The sequence below is a fragment of the Ailuropoda melanoleuca genome, chromosome 15, assembly GCF_002007445.2.
Source record: "Ailuropoda melanoleuca isolate Jingjing chromosome 15, ASM200744v2, whole genome shotgun sequence".
NCBI lineage: Eukaryota > Metazoa > Chordata > Mammalia > Carnivora > Ursidae > Ailuropoda > Ailuropoda melanoleuca.
This window is the reverse complement of record NC_048232.1, coordinates 1,522,782-1,537,121: the sequence shown is the minus strand read 5'-3', so window position 1 is coordinate 1,537,121 and position 14,340 is coordinate 1,522,782.

The following is a 14,340-nucleotide window of genomic DNA, read 5'->3' as shown; positions in this document are numbered from 1 at the left end:
GGCTCGATCCCATAACACCAGGATCACGCCCTGAGCCAAAGGCAGACGCTTAACCACTGTGCCACCCAGGCGCCCCATGCATCTGCCTCTTGATCTCAGTTCAGGTCATGATCTCAGGATTGTGAGTTCAAGCCTCACGTTGGGCTCCACTCTGGCGTGGAGCCCACTTAAAAAAAAATTTAAAAATTTAAAGGGCACCTGAAGAGAATTAATTCAGCAGTTAGGGCAAGAAGTAAGGAGAGATCTCACAGTACATTTGGAAATGAACCAAACTATCTCTGGGATAGTCCACCCCTGAAAGTGCATTCTCAGTCTTGGTTTGGAGTAATTTGGAGAAGAAAACGTACCACAGCATCAGACATGTTACAGACCAGGTAAAAGTTTCCTTAGTAAGTATATTTACTTATGGAGCATTCCATAAACCTGGAAAATTAGGAAATTTGTAGTACATTAAAAATATCAAGAAATTAGGGGCGCTTGGATGGCTCAGTCAGTTAGGCACCTGCCTTCCGCTCAGGTCATGATCTCAGGGTCCTGGGCATGAATCCCGCATCAGGCTCCATGCTCATCAGGGAGTCTGCTTCTCCCTCCCCTCTGCCCCTCCCCCACCATGCACCTTCATGCTCTTTCAAATAAATAAAATATTTTTTAAAAAATCAAGAAATTAGAATGACACATACAGTAAGAGAATTATGAAAAGAAAATAACAGGAATAGCCTGCATAAAAACTTTGAAAGAGTTAACAAACGTTGTATTAATTAAAGAGAAAACAAGAAGACCCTGCAAATTCTAAAACTGCTAAAAAACTTAAAGATAAAAAGCTATGAATGATCAATTGTATATCTAAACCAGAGTTATTTCCTCTTGAGAAATAGTCCTTCACATGGTATACTATAGGGAACGAAATGCATAAATTAATTATTTGGAATAGAGGAGATGTTTGCAAAGAAACCACCGGATTTTATAATACTGCATTAAAATGACCAGTAAAACAGTTATTCTCCATGTCCCAGGCATGGCCAGGAGAGCAAGCACAGGGTATGTGGTTTTTTTGACTGAGATCAGATTTGTAGGTTAGCTCAGAGTCTGCTAAAGACAGTCATCACTAGGATGTGCCTTACAGTAGGATCCCAGAACTTTCTGATGGAAGGTGTATTTATAAAACAGATTCAAGCACAACTTTCAAGGCTCCGTGACTCTGAAGTGTACAACAGGTGGCTAAATAATATTGTAGAGACCTGATGTGACGTTAAACAGTGTTTAAGAAGTATCTGTCACCCTAAATGGTGACATAGTTTCAATCTCCCCTTTACACATCCAAGCCTTTGGTTAATATTGTTTAAATAATATTAAATAATAACGTATTTTAGAGTAATTCCAGGAGGTTCTTGACCACATATCTGCCATCACTTCAAGGGGTCCCATGTCCCAGCCTTCCATGTCACTGTTGATTTTTAGCTGTTTTTATTTATTTATTGGGGTGGCTTCTTTTCCTTTGAAGTTCTATTGAATAGTTAAAAGGAAAGGTGTGTCTCAGTTGATCATAATAACGGAGCCATTTTGATCACATAGAAATGATAAGATTTTCAGCCAGATGTACTGGAGGAATTTCCCACTGATAAGAGGATATCATGTAAAAGGAGCAATTTTCCATGGGGGACTTCTCCAGAGCACCTGGAAGCTGCCCCAGCTATGCAGGGTGAGCCCCAGTCTCTGGTTTCTTCCTTCAAGAGTGTCCAGGTAGGACTGAGGTCTTGGAGTGTCCTTCTGGTAGAGACGCACCAAACAACTTCCTACTATTTCCAGCTCTTAATTCAAACCCAGAATAACCACGCGGAGCGGGGTGGCGTGATGGTCTTGAAAATCACTAGCCATTAATATAGAACACATTGTCGCCAGTGAGGATATAAATAATTTTAAATGTCTCCATTTCTGAAAAATGGAATTCAAATAACTGCATCTGATACTGCAGGAGCCTACAGCAATGAAATTGTAACTATTTCTACACACAACTGCTTCATGTGGTGACTCTAATTCCAATGTCAGTTTAGGGTGAGATGTGCAATGGTGTGCTGATTAAACCTGAAAAATGATTCCCATGGGACCTGATTTTCAGAAAAGATATGGTTAGAAGAAATTCACTTTGAGACCTTTAACTTCTTGTGTATGGAAACGTTTACTAGAATATTTTCTGGGATCATTAGTCAGAACCTTGATTAAATCATTCTTCTGTTTCTCATACTTGGAAGGTGCTTCCATACCTTTGCTGATTTTATCACTAAATAGCTGTTTGGATGTGTTTCACTCTGAGTGTCCTTCCTAAATTAAATCAGTTAGGCAAATGATGAAGCCACGAACGTTTTGGTGGTTGGTGCTCTGCTGATGTTCAGATGTGGGATTTCCATTCTCAGGTGTGTATCACACACCAGTGTGAGGGTGCAGGGACTGTGACCTGGCAGCGACACCTGAGAGAGAAAGCCAGCATGACCCGACGCGACTGTGTCTGCCCCACTGCACATCACACAACCGAGGAGAGATCCTAAAGCCAACTGTGACCCCCTTCCGTAGGGGTGACTCTGTGAGGTTCTCACAATAACCCCAAAGGACACACTAAGTACCCTGAGCGACAGGCCAGAAAAGGAACCGGAACTCAGCCCAGTCCTAACATAAAACCTGCTTTCCCAACCACAGGAAGGAAGCAGTTGAGATACGTACCCCAGTGCCCCAGCTAGGGCTAGCTTTGACAATGGCACTTCCAGCCACATGCATAGAGTGCGCTGAAGGTGACTGATACCTAGATGAGAGCAAAGAAACCCCCTAGGGTTCCAGTTCCATAAAGGAGGAAATTAATTTTCAGGTGGGTTAAATACTTCCCATGTTCACAGAGCCACTTTCTCAAATGCCACACCACTTTCGGTAAGACCTGAGTCCCAAATTCCAAAGATGAAGTCTGATTCGCGCCCAGTTTCCGGTGTTTTCTGTGCTTCTGCAGAAGAGGGGGTGTGGAATAGGTGAGAAATAAGGGGAAGGAACATTCCTGGCCATGAACCTCTACAGCAAGTGACAGACCCTCTGCGGACAGGATGCCTGGCCTTCAGGGAAACACTACCGTTCTGCGGGAACTGGAGAGTCCCAGAAAACAATGCCGAATTCTGACACGAGAGAGAAAGTGCAGGTCAGCAGAACAGTCCCTGGGCAAGGGCAGTGCACGCTCTGGAGGCCTGGGGTCCCAGCACTGCTCCATCACTTGCCTAGACCTTAGTATTCACTAGACCTTAGTATTTACCTAGGAAGAACACTGTTGTAAGAACTGAATATGACAATCCATACAAAGTGATGAATTTGTTGTTCTGTACATGGTAATTACTTAATGCTTGTTGGCTGCTGCGGGCATGGTCATTGAGGCTGCCGCTGCTTTATTATTATTAACCCAAGGAAACTGTCATATCTGTTTTTCTAAATCCAGGGTTTAGTAAACGGTGGAAAAGAACACTCTCTGACTTAGTCACCTATGAGATGCTATCTATTTTGCTGATTCAAGTGTAAAGCCACTAGAAGTGTGACATACACCTGTAAAGACACACTCCTACCCCAGGGGAACAAACCAGGGGCACAGTGTCACGGAGACATTTCTTGGCTTTAAAGTGAGAGAGTGCCGTTTTAGCTTCACTTTCTTGACTTGAATGTTACCCCAGAGTGACAAGGAAAATCAGAAACGCAAAACCTCAATTTAATAAAAGTGAAAGACAATCACAACACCACCTGTAATTCTCATGCACAGCAGCAAAGATTCACAAAGATAACAAAGGAAAGTTGTCTGATCCGAGACGACCAAAAGGAGCAAAAATTGGTCTGACCTCTGAGTTCTCCAGAGCAAAATTAATTCTAGGAGACAGAGGAGCTCCCGTACACAGTATGCAGGGAAAGAACGTGCGAACCAAGAATTTTACAAGCCGCCAAACCGTCACTCAAGGTAAAAAGCCATAAAAGAAAACAATTTAAAAACAAAACAGACAAACAAAATTCAACTAATGAAAGATGAGTGGAAAAAATACTGTCAAGGAAATGTCAATGGTAAGGAATTTATTTGACTGTAAGACGAACTGAAACAAATATGTTATTTATGCGTAAAGAACAGAATGTTCATGTCATAAGCCTTAATAATGCAGAAACAGTACAGCAGTTTTGAGGAAACACATAAGGAAAGTGGAAACACTACAAGCATACGGCTATTATCACCTGTTAGGCCCAGCAGCTGAGTGATAAGAACTGAAGACTGGTTATATACCAACAAAAGGCTCATATCCAAATTAGAAAACTATAAGTAAATTTGAGCAAAATGGTAAAGAATAAGAAACACGTTTTTCCATACTGAAATTAGGTAGTGAACTTGAGAGGAATATGGAGGGAATGCGAATTATTTATTATGTTTTTACACATAGTATGGGATCAACTTGTACTACAGAAACATATGAAATTGTGGATAAAATACAGCATTATAGATATTTAGGTAGATTTAATTCAATCCCAATCAAAACGTCAGCATTTATTTTTCAAAAATTTCAGCCTTATTCTTTTTTTTTTTTTTTTTTTTTGCAGGAGACAGACGTGGGTTTGATTTCCAGCTCTGTGCTCCCCAGCAGTGCGGAGACTCTCAGAGCCAGCACAGAGACGCATCAGCCTTATTCTAAAATCCACGCAGAAACACAAAGGACCAAGAACTTCCCAGGAAATTTCGACAAGCCTAAAAGACTTAACACCACCAGATACCAAGACTTGTCATAAAAAGATAACATGGCATCATCACAAGCATTGACTTAACTAGCCAACGGAACTCAACAGTGAATCCGAGCCAGACACATCTATATGGGTTGACGACCAAAGCATTGCCAGACTGCAGTGGGGAAAACAGTGCATTTTTCAATAAGTAATTTTCTCTGAACAAGTGCATTAGTTTTTCTCTGGTGCCTTAAGAAATTATCACACATTTAGTCACTTGGAAAATTCCAAATTTATTACTCACCATTTTTGGGGTACGGTAGAGGTTAGCTGGGTCCTCTGCTCAGGTCCTCACAAGGCTGCCCTGGAAGCACTGGCCAGGGCTGGAGGCTCTCGGTCCTCTTCTAGGCACACATGGTTGTCACTGGAATTCATTTCCTTGTGGTTGCTGAACTCGGGCCCTCAGCTGATAGAGACCAGCTGCTGTTCTTACACATACGGGCCCCTCTCCAAAACGGCAGTCCACGCCTTCAAAGCCGGCAGGAGAATTTCTCTCATGCTTTCAATCTGTCCCTTCAAACAGGGCCCCGTCCCTTGGAAGGGCTCATGTAATTAGATCAGATCCATTTAGGATGAACTACCTTTTAATTAAATCGAAGTAACTGATTTGGGGCCTTAATGACATCTGAAATATTACTTCACCTTTATGCCATACCATAACCTAATCAAGAGTAAAGTCCATCACACTCATAACTGACCATACACTCTACGGGAGGAGCTTATACCAGATACCAGGGGCAGGGGTCTCCCAGGGCTACCCAGAACTCTCCCTACCATAACGGGACATCCAGAGACAAAAGGAAGCTAAAACCCTGCCTCGCCCTATAACCAAACTCAATTAGTTCTCATCTCACCCCGTCAACAAAATTCAATTGTTTACACATTAAGTGTTAAAGAAAAAAAAATGTTTTAACAAAAATGTAGGACAATGTCTTAGTGGCCTTGGTTTAGGCAGATATCCCTTAAAAGGGAAAAAATGCTAACAAAGAAAATTGATAAACTGGACTATTTCAAAGGAAAGAACTTTTGTTTATTCAAACATAATAAAAATAATGTAAAGTCAAACCTAAAACGCAAGAAGACATTTGTGATGTATATATAGAACCAACAAAAGGCTCATATCCACAATAGGTAAAGAACTCCTCCATAGCATTATGGAAAACAAGGAACATGCAGTAGTACGTACACCGGGCAAAAGATGTGAAAAGCCAAATGCAAAAACATACACACACACACACACACACACACACACACGAAAGGTCTCACCTTGATTAACAATCAGAGAAATGCTAATTAAACACACAATAAAATATAACAACACTCACCAGAGTGGCTAAAATTTAGAAAAAGATAAAAATGCTAAGTATTATGGAGCACGTGAAGGTACTAGAGACACGCTGCTGGGCAAGTACTTGTCAGCGCCGGCTGAAATGGAACATACCATACTCATCTGCAGGGATCACACGTAATAAACAGATGCCTAAACACATATGCACCATGAACAAATGAGCATATTTGTAGCAAACTCCTGCTAACATCCCTTCAGTAGAAGACATGCACTGTGCACGTACACAACAGAATGAGAACGAATGATCCACGACACACAACGACATACCATCCCGAACATAAAGTTGAGCAAAAGCAGTCATGCAAAAGAAAACACACAGTAAACAATTTATATACGATTCCAAAAAATAGGAAAATAAAACCTACAGCCTTAGAAGTCAAGATAAAAGTCCCCCTTAAGGGCGACAACAATTGAAGGGAGCAAAGTCTGAAGTTTGGGCAATGTTCTCTCTTGAGCAGGATGTTATTTACACAAAAGTTCAAGACTATGAAAGTTCTTTGAAATGCCCACTTCCGTAATATTTGCACTTTTGTGTAAATTATAGTGCAAATTTTTTTTTACAAATAGGATGGATGTCTCCAATCGCAGTACATTTCCAAATTCAAAATTAAAATGATGATAGAAGATATCATAAGCCATTGCAACCACACACACACAGTAAAGAAAAAGAGAAAAGAAAAGGAAGGAAAGAAGGAAGAAAGAAAGAGGGAAAGAAGGAAGCCAGGGTTACAACAAAAAATCAGACAAACTTTTATTTGGGTACAGAAAGAGAAAATGAGAGGGGGAGAAGTGAATACTTCCACAATGCTAAAGTTTGAAATACACAGTGAATGTCTAACAATTTTGCATATATATGCAAAAAATAACAAAGTGGTCATCCATGAAAACGGAAGTATAAGGACCTCTGAAAGTTTGCATCTTCATAAAAACAACAAAAAACGGCAAAAATTCTCATAATCAATGTTTTCAGAATTCTGGAAATTAATCCAAAGGTAGCTACGGTAATAAAAAAGGGGCACGGTATGTGCATAAGAAGAGACATCCCTATCCGAGGAAACGGAATTGAGACTTGAGAAATACAGCTACAGGTCCGCGGGCAGTTGACTGGGACGGGACGCCCGCAGCACTGAAGGCGCGGCGCTGCGAGCGTGGAAGGACCGCGGAAGAACCCCGGCGCACCCCTACCCGCCCACGCACTGCCAGCTGCGCACCAAAGCTGCGCCAGCAGCCCGGAAGCGCCGAAAGCAGGCGGAATCTCGCGAGCCAGGAGGGGATGCCCTGCTCCAGCCCGCACACTCCCGCACACACTGGAGACGCCGGGAAGGGAACGGGAAGGGACAGGTGTGGGCCGCCACCTGCCGCACCCGTAAAACCCCGCGGGCACACGCAGCGCTTCCGCCGCCGGCACCACACACACACCACCTGGGACCAGGTCAGAGGTCGCGGCTCAAGATGGCGGCGCCGGGGGCGGGAGGCCCGGAGCAGCGCGCCTGGCCGCCTGGCCGGCGACCGGAAGCAGGTAGGAAACGCCGCCAGGTGCGGCCCCCGAGCCGGCCTACAGGCGACGCGTGGAGCGCTCGTGGGGCTCCCCAGCTTTCCAGACGTGCCCCTGAGGGCCGAACCCCCAAACCTCCAGCCTGCGGAGACCCCGGCCGGCCCCCCAGGTCCCCCAGGCCCAGCCCTTGGGAGACTCACCGCGGCGTCGAGCAGCCTCGCTGTCCGCGCTCCAGGCCGAGTCCGTGGGGCTCCCCCTCCCCGGGCGCCCGTGTCCCGCGTGGGCGGCTCTCGGCGCAGGGCCCCGGGCGCACCGCTCGTGCTCTGAGGTGCTCCTCCCCACCGGCCGGTGTGCGCGCCCACGGGCACCTGCACGTGGCTGCCGGGGCGCTCGGCGGGTTTCGCTCGGACCCTGGCCAGTGCAGAAAGGGTCCTCAAGGCCACCAGGTCGCCGAGAGGCAGCTGTGCCCCGGGAAGGAGCCCTCCAGGGCCAGGCTTCCCATGGAACAGGCGTCCTTGCGGAGGCCTCGGGGCGGGAGACCTTCCCGCGCTCCGTCCTCGCGCAGGGGTGTAATTGCGCCGTGTGGACGGAGCCGCTGCGTGTGCTTACATGCACGTATCGGGCTTATGTGTACGGTTGTACATATCTGATTGTGTAGGTACAGGTATGTGTATTTACTGTGTGTGTTCAATGTACATATTTAACTCAAAAGCAAACTCACTATTTCTTAAACTTACGAAAGGGTGCTCAAACTCCTTTTTAATTATAGCAGTAAAATTTAAAAGTCAATTGAGAAACGATTTTTCACCAAGTTGAGTGGTAAAGGTGATAGATGATGGATGGGTGGGTAGGTGGGTGAATGGTTGGATTAGATAGATAGATGACTGATAGATTGATGATAGAGGATAGATAGACCGGATGCATGGAGGGATGGATGGATGGGCAGACAGACAGACATCCCACCAAGCATAGGAAAATAGACCATCTTATATATTGTTGGTGAAGGATAGATCAGTAAAACTCAATGAAAGGTGATTTCACAACATACATATATGTGTATATATATGCAAATAACCCTGATCCAGCATCTTTTTTGTAGATATGCTCCCACCTGTGGGAAATGAGGCATGTACAAATTGTTGCAGCGTGGTTTATACACACTAACTGGATAAGACATAAATACCCATTAGTGGAAGATGTGTTAAATAAATTATGTACATCGATAAAATAGAGTACCCCGTGGGGAGCTTTTAAGAGAAAGAGGCAGCTGTACGTATACTTAAATAGAAAGACAGCCAAAAAATACTGAGTAGAAATAAGTGAATGTGAGTCTATGCATATGTGTGTTTGTAAATGCAAATAAATGTGAAATTAGTTAAATTTGTTACTTATGTTTTTAAAGATTTTATTTACTTATTTGAGAGAGAGACAGGGAGAGAGAGAGAATACCAGCAGAGGGGAGGAGCAGAGGGAGAGGGAGAAGCAGGCTCCCTGGTGAACAGGGATCAGGACTCAGGGCTCTCTCCCGGGACCTTGGGGTCATGACCTGAGCTGAAGGGAGAAGCTTGACCGACTGAGCCACCCAGGTGCCTCTTATTACTTCCGAGGAAGAACATTGGATAGATAGGGACCAAAGATCCTCACTTTTCACCTTTTATTCTTTGTACCTTTGAATACATTACCTAGTCCACAAAATAAATATCAGATAAGTAAACAAACACCCACACAGATAACAATGAAACATGGTGCACAGGCTGTGTGGCTGAGCTCTGGCCTCTAACTGACTTCTAACAACCTACGACTTTGGATCTGCTCCTTAGCACCTGGGGCATCCCTGTGCTTATCAGTGAAATGAACGAGGGACTCATGGAGAGCGAGCATTTCCAGGCTCGTTTGGTCTCCTGTCCTTTATCAGCTGTTCTTGTTGTAAGGTAAATGCAACAGGGGCCAGTGTTTTGTTTTTTTCTGGTTTGGTTATTATTATTATTATTATTATTTTAATTGGCACCACTGTCAGCGGTCAACTTGCTCCCTGAGACGTCTGACCCAGGAAGGAGACGTGTTGCCCAGAAGCCTCCCTTGTTTCATTCCCAGCATAAGTAAGTCGCTGTAGAGGCACACGCACTGCCGTCAGTCTCTTCAGTCTCCAAAACGAAAGACAGTAGTCCAATCAGAGTAGGGCTGATTCGTCTATCAAACACTCGGGAGGGTTTTAAGTTCTGGCTTGATTTGTTTGCTGCTTCATGCTTCTGTGCTATAATTGCATTCAAATTGACACCTTATGAATAAATGCTTTCTTCCTTTTTTTATGATCTCACTGCCTTTGGTAGCTTCTCAAACTATGTACACCCCAAAATGAAGTTCTGTGATTTTAAAAATGAATTCATTATCCACAAATTGTTGCCTAGGAAAGGAAGCGTTTAGAGGAAATTGCAGATGCACAGATTTGTGTGAACTACTGCTCATCATTTTCCAATTAGTCCTTGTTTCAGTGTGTGTGTGTGTACATTCATTCTTTAATGCTTTCACTTTCTCTCTTCTCTTGGTTTCCAGGGGTAGGCTTATTTCCCTGCCTCCTCGCTGCTGTTTATGAGCTATTATGATTGTGGAATTGAGTCTGTTGGCCCCATTCTGAAGTCTTCTGTTGAAAACAGCCCATCTTGTGCATTAAATTTAGATCACTAAGTATGAGTAGGGGATGTGAGTGGGAATGGCCTTGGTTTGCCCACTCAGATGTACGGGAAGTGAGTTTTGAATGAGAAATGGATGAGTACTGAAAGGCAACAGGAAGAGGGAGCATCAGAGATTGCTCCACCAAGCTGCATCGGGAGAGCTTGGAGAGGCTTGGGAAGCAGGGGTCTGGAGGTCATCCACAGTGGCATGTTTGCATCTAGGACAGAAAATACTTCTTCCCCCAAAAGGTGTTTTCTGATGCAAGACATGCTTAGGCGGCTCAAGGGACTGAAACACTTCCAAAATGTTGTCATACGTAATATAAATGTCTTGGATTTATTTTAAGAGGCACGGGATTTTCATCCTCTTGCCCATGCACCACAGAAGCCAGTAACAGAAGGACTTATCAATCATTTCACATCTCTTAGGATCAGTCTCAACACATACCCATTTTTTTCACACGTGAGTTAAATAACCGTATTTGTGTGGATGATGATTTCAAATTTTCTATGAAGTTTGAAATTCAGTGATATTATTAAGAATTCATAAAGAGGTAAAACTTGAAAAGTCAAAAAAATAGTTTCCTTGTAAAAAACAAGGGAATGACAAAAACAGTACAAATATTTTGATATCTTTATTTACTTAACGTACTATCTTCAGAATTTTCTCATATTCTTAGCTATGTTTGCAACTACCTGCTCTTGACCCCATCAGGTGGCTCGACAAAGCCAAGGTAGCTAGGCTCCTGATAATATATATTATGTTGATTTGATTTTTATTATTCCAAATAACGGTGAGATAAACATGATTTTGTATGTATATTTGCACATATCATTATTTCTTTAGAATAAGTATTGGAAAAGAAATTACTATTTCAATGCCTATGAGTAATATTAAGGATTTTCATAACTTACCTTGAGAACAACTGCACACAATATTTTCTTGAAAGATTATTGGTTACTTGTACCAGTAAAAAAAATAATAAAAGTAAAGAATGGATGAAGAGTAGGGCTTACTTATAGGTCCTGTCACTCTCTTTTGACTGAGAAGAGAGTTTTCTACAGAAATCTGGGTGACATGCTCTCCTGCCATCTCCGGACAATTAGGGTAAAAGTAAGCATGGTTTCACTAGAGCACAGCCTGGAAAGATGATGCAAAACCACTTTCAAAATTATTTTTTTCCAGCCTTTTCCTATGGCAGGATCTTTGAAAAAGCAAGCATCCCACTTATACCTGAACCTCAGAACAGAAATGAGGCAGAGAATTCTAGTATTTTAGAGATCAAAGAATCAGAGTTTGTTTCAATTGCTTTATTTCTCAGATAAAAGATAAGAGCTCTGTCTAGAATTTGTTAGGGACTTACTGAGCATTATCCTAGCTTATAGAATCACAATAGTGACATCAACACGAATTTGACTAAATTTAACAGAAATTAGAACTGCATGGCAAGAAAACCACATAAGTTCAATGAAACAAAAATAAACATACAAAAGCCAAAAGTTTAGCATCCTTAATTCATAAATTGTACTTGCAATAAGAAATATCATTCCAACATAAAAATGGCTACAATATATAGACAGTAAGTTTGCAAAATGAGCAAAGGCATATTAAACAGTTTATCTTTACTAGTAATTAAGTTACTATTATTTTTAATATTTCATGTTGGCAGTGAGTTTTCATATTCCAAGTGTGTAAGCCTGGTTCAACATTAGAAAAGTGTGTAATCCATCACATCAACAGGGTAAAAAAATATATCATGACCATATCAGTAGATGCAGAGAAAGCATTTGAGTAAATTCAGCACCCCTTTATGGTAACAATTCTTATCAGCACATTGCTAACAGAGAGGAACTCCCTCAGCTTGATAAAGAGTATCTACAAAATCCTACAGTTAATATCATACTTGATGGTGAGGAACTTGAAGCCTTCCGACTAAGATCAAGCACAAAGCAAGGATTTCCCCTCTTCCCACTACATGTTAACATCGTGCTGGAAGTGCAAGGTAATTCAGTAAGACAAAAAGGGGGGAGGGTTAAGAGGTATAGAATTAGAAAGGAAGAAATAAAACTGATTTTTTTTGCAGACGATATGTTCATCTATGTAGAAAATTTTTAAAAATTGACAAAAACTCCCAGAATTAATTAGCAGTTATAGCAAGATTACAGGATACAAGTTAATATGCAAGCATAAGTCACTTTCTTTTTATATACCAATGAACTAGTGGAATTTGAAATTAAAAACATAATAAGAAGGGCGCCTGGGTGTCTCAGTCGGTTAAACATCTGCGTTCAGCTTGGGTCATGATGTCAGGGTACTAGAATCGAGTCCTGCATCGGGCTCCTTTCCCTCTCCCCGCCCCCCACTCATGCTCTCTCTCAGTATCTCTTTCTCTCTCAAATAAATTTTTAAGAAACTTAAAAAAAATAAAATTTTAAAAAGTCTAAAAAATTTATATGAGGAGAACTACAAAACATTAATTAAATAAGTCAAAGAAGATAAGTAAATGGGAAGATATTTCGTGTTCATTTTTAGGAAGCCCTAATATTGTCAAGATGTCAGTTCTTCTTAACTTGACCTATAGATTCAATGCAATCCCAGTGTAAATCCCAGCAAGTAATTTTGTGGATATTGACAGAGTGATTCTATAATTTATATGGAAAGGAAAAACACCCAGAATACCTAACAAAATACCAAAGGAGAAGAACAGATTTGAAGGACTGATGCTACCTGTCTTCAAGATCTGCTACAAAGCTACAGTAGTCAGAACAACATGCTCTTTCCTCTTCGAGATATGCAACAACATGAATAAATCTGGGAACATTAATCTAAGAAAAATGAACCAGTCACAGAAGGACAAGCACTGCATAATCTCACTTTTGTGTGGAATCTTAAATATTCAAATTCCCAGAAGCGGAGTATAGGAAGGTGGTGTCCAGAAACTGGAGGAGGGAGAAATGGGTGGTCGATGTTCATTGGGTACAAAGTTTCAGTTATACAAGAGGAATAAGTTGTAAAGATCAGCTGTGCAACATAGACTCTGTACATGTTATATTGTGCACTTAAGGGTGTGCTAACAGGGTAGGTCTCATGTTAAGTGCTCCTATTACAAAACGGGGGGAGTGCGGGAGGAGACTTGGGGATGATGAATATGTTTATTACCTCGAGTGTGGTGATGGTTTCACAGATGTTTGCTTATGGTTAAACTAACTGAATTGTATATACTATGTACAGTTTTTTGTATATCAGTTATACCTCAATAAAATTTGTTTAGAAGATGCTGTGGTGTGGGATTGGTGAAAGAATGGTTACATAGATCCATGGAACAAAAGAGAGAGTACAGAAATGGGTGTACACAAAAATAGCCAACTGATCTTGACAAAGGAGCAAAGGCAACACAATGGAACGGGTCATCTTTTCAACAGATGGTGCTGAGCAAGTGGAAATCTACATGAGAAACAAATGAGTCTAGACACAGAGCCTACATCATTTCACAAAAATTAACTCAAAATGGATCATATATGTAAATGTAAAGAACTATAAAGACAGAACTATAAAGCTCCTAGAGATAACAGGAGATAATCTACCCAAGCTTGGGTTTAATGATGACTTTTTAGATACAATACTGAAAGCACAATCATGAAAAAAATATGATACGTTGGACTTAATTAAAAGTAGATATTTGTGCTCTGCAGACACTAAGTTAATGAGAAGACACGCCACAAACTGGGAGGAAATATTTTCGAAAGACATGTCTGATCAAGGACTTGTATCCAAAATATACAATAACTCTTAACATTCAATAGTTAGAACACACAAAAAAAAATTAAAAATGGACATAGGTTCTGAGAACACACCTCATTAAAATATATATACAGATGCCAAAAAGCATATGCAAAAATGTTCCCCGTCATATGTTGTCATGGAAACACAAGTTAAAACAAGACTGAGGTACCACTACAAACTTATTAGAATGGCTGAAATCCAGAACACTGACAACCAAATGCTGGCAAGGATGTGGGACCACTGGAACCCTCAGTCACTGCTG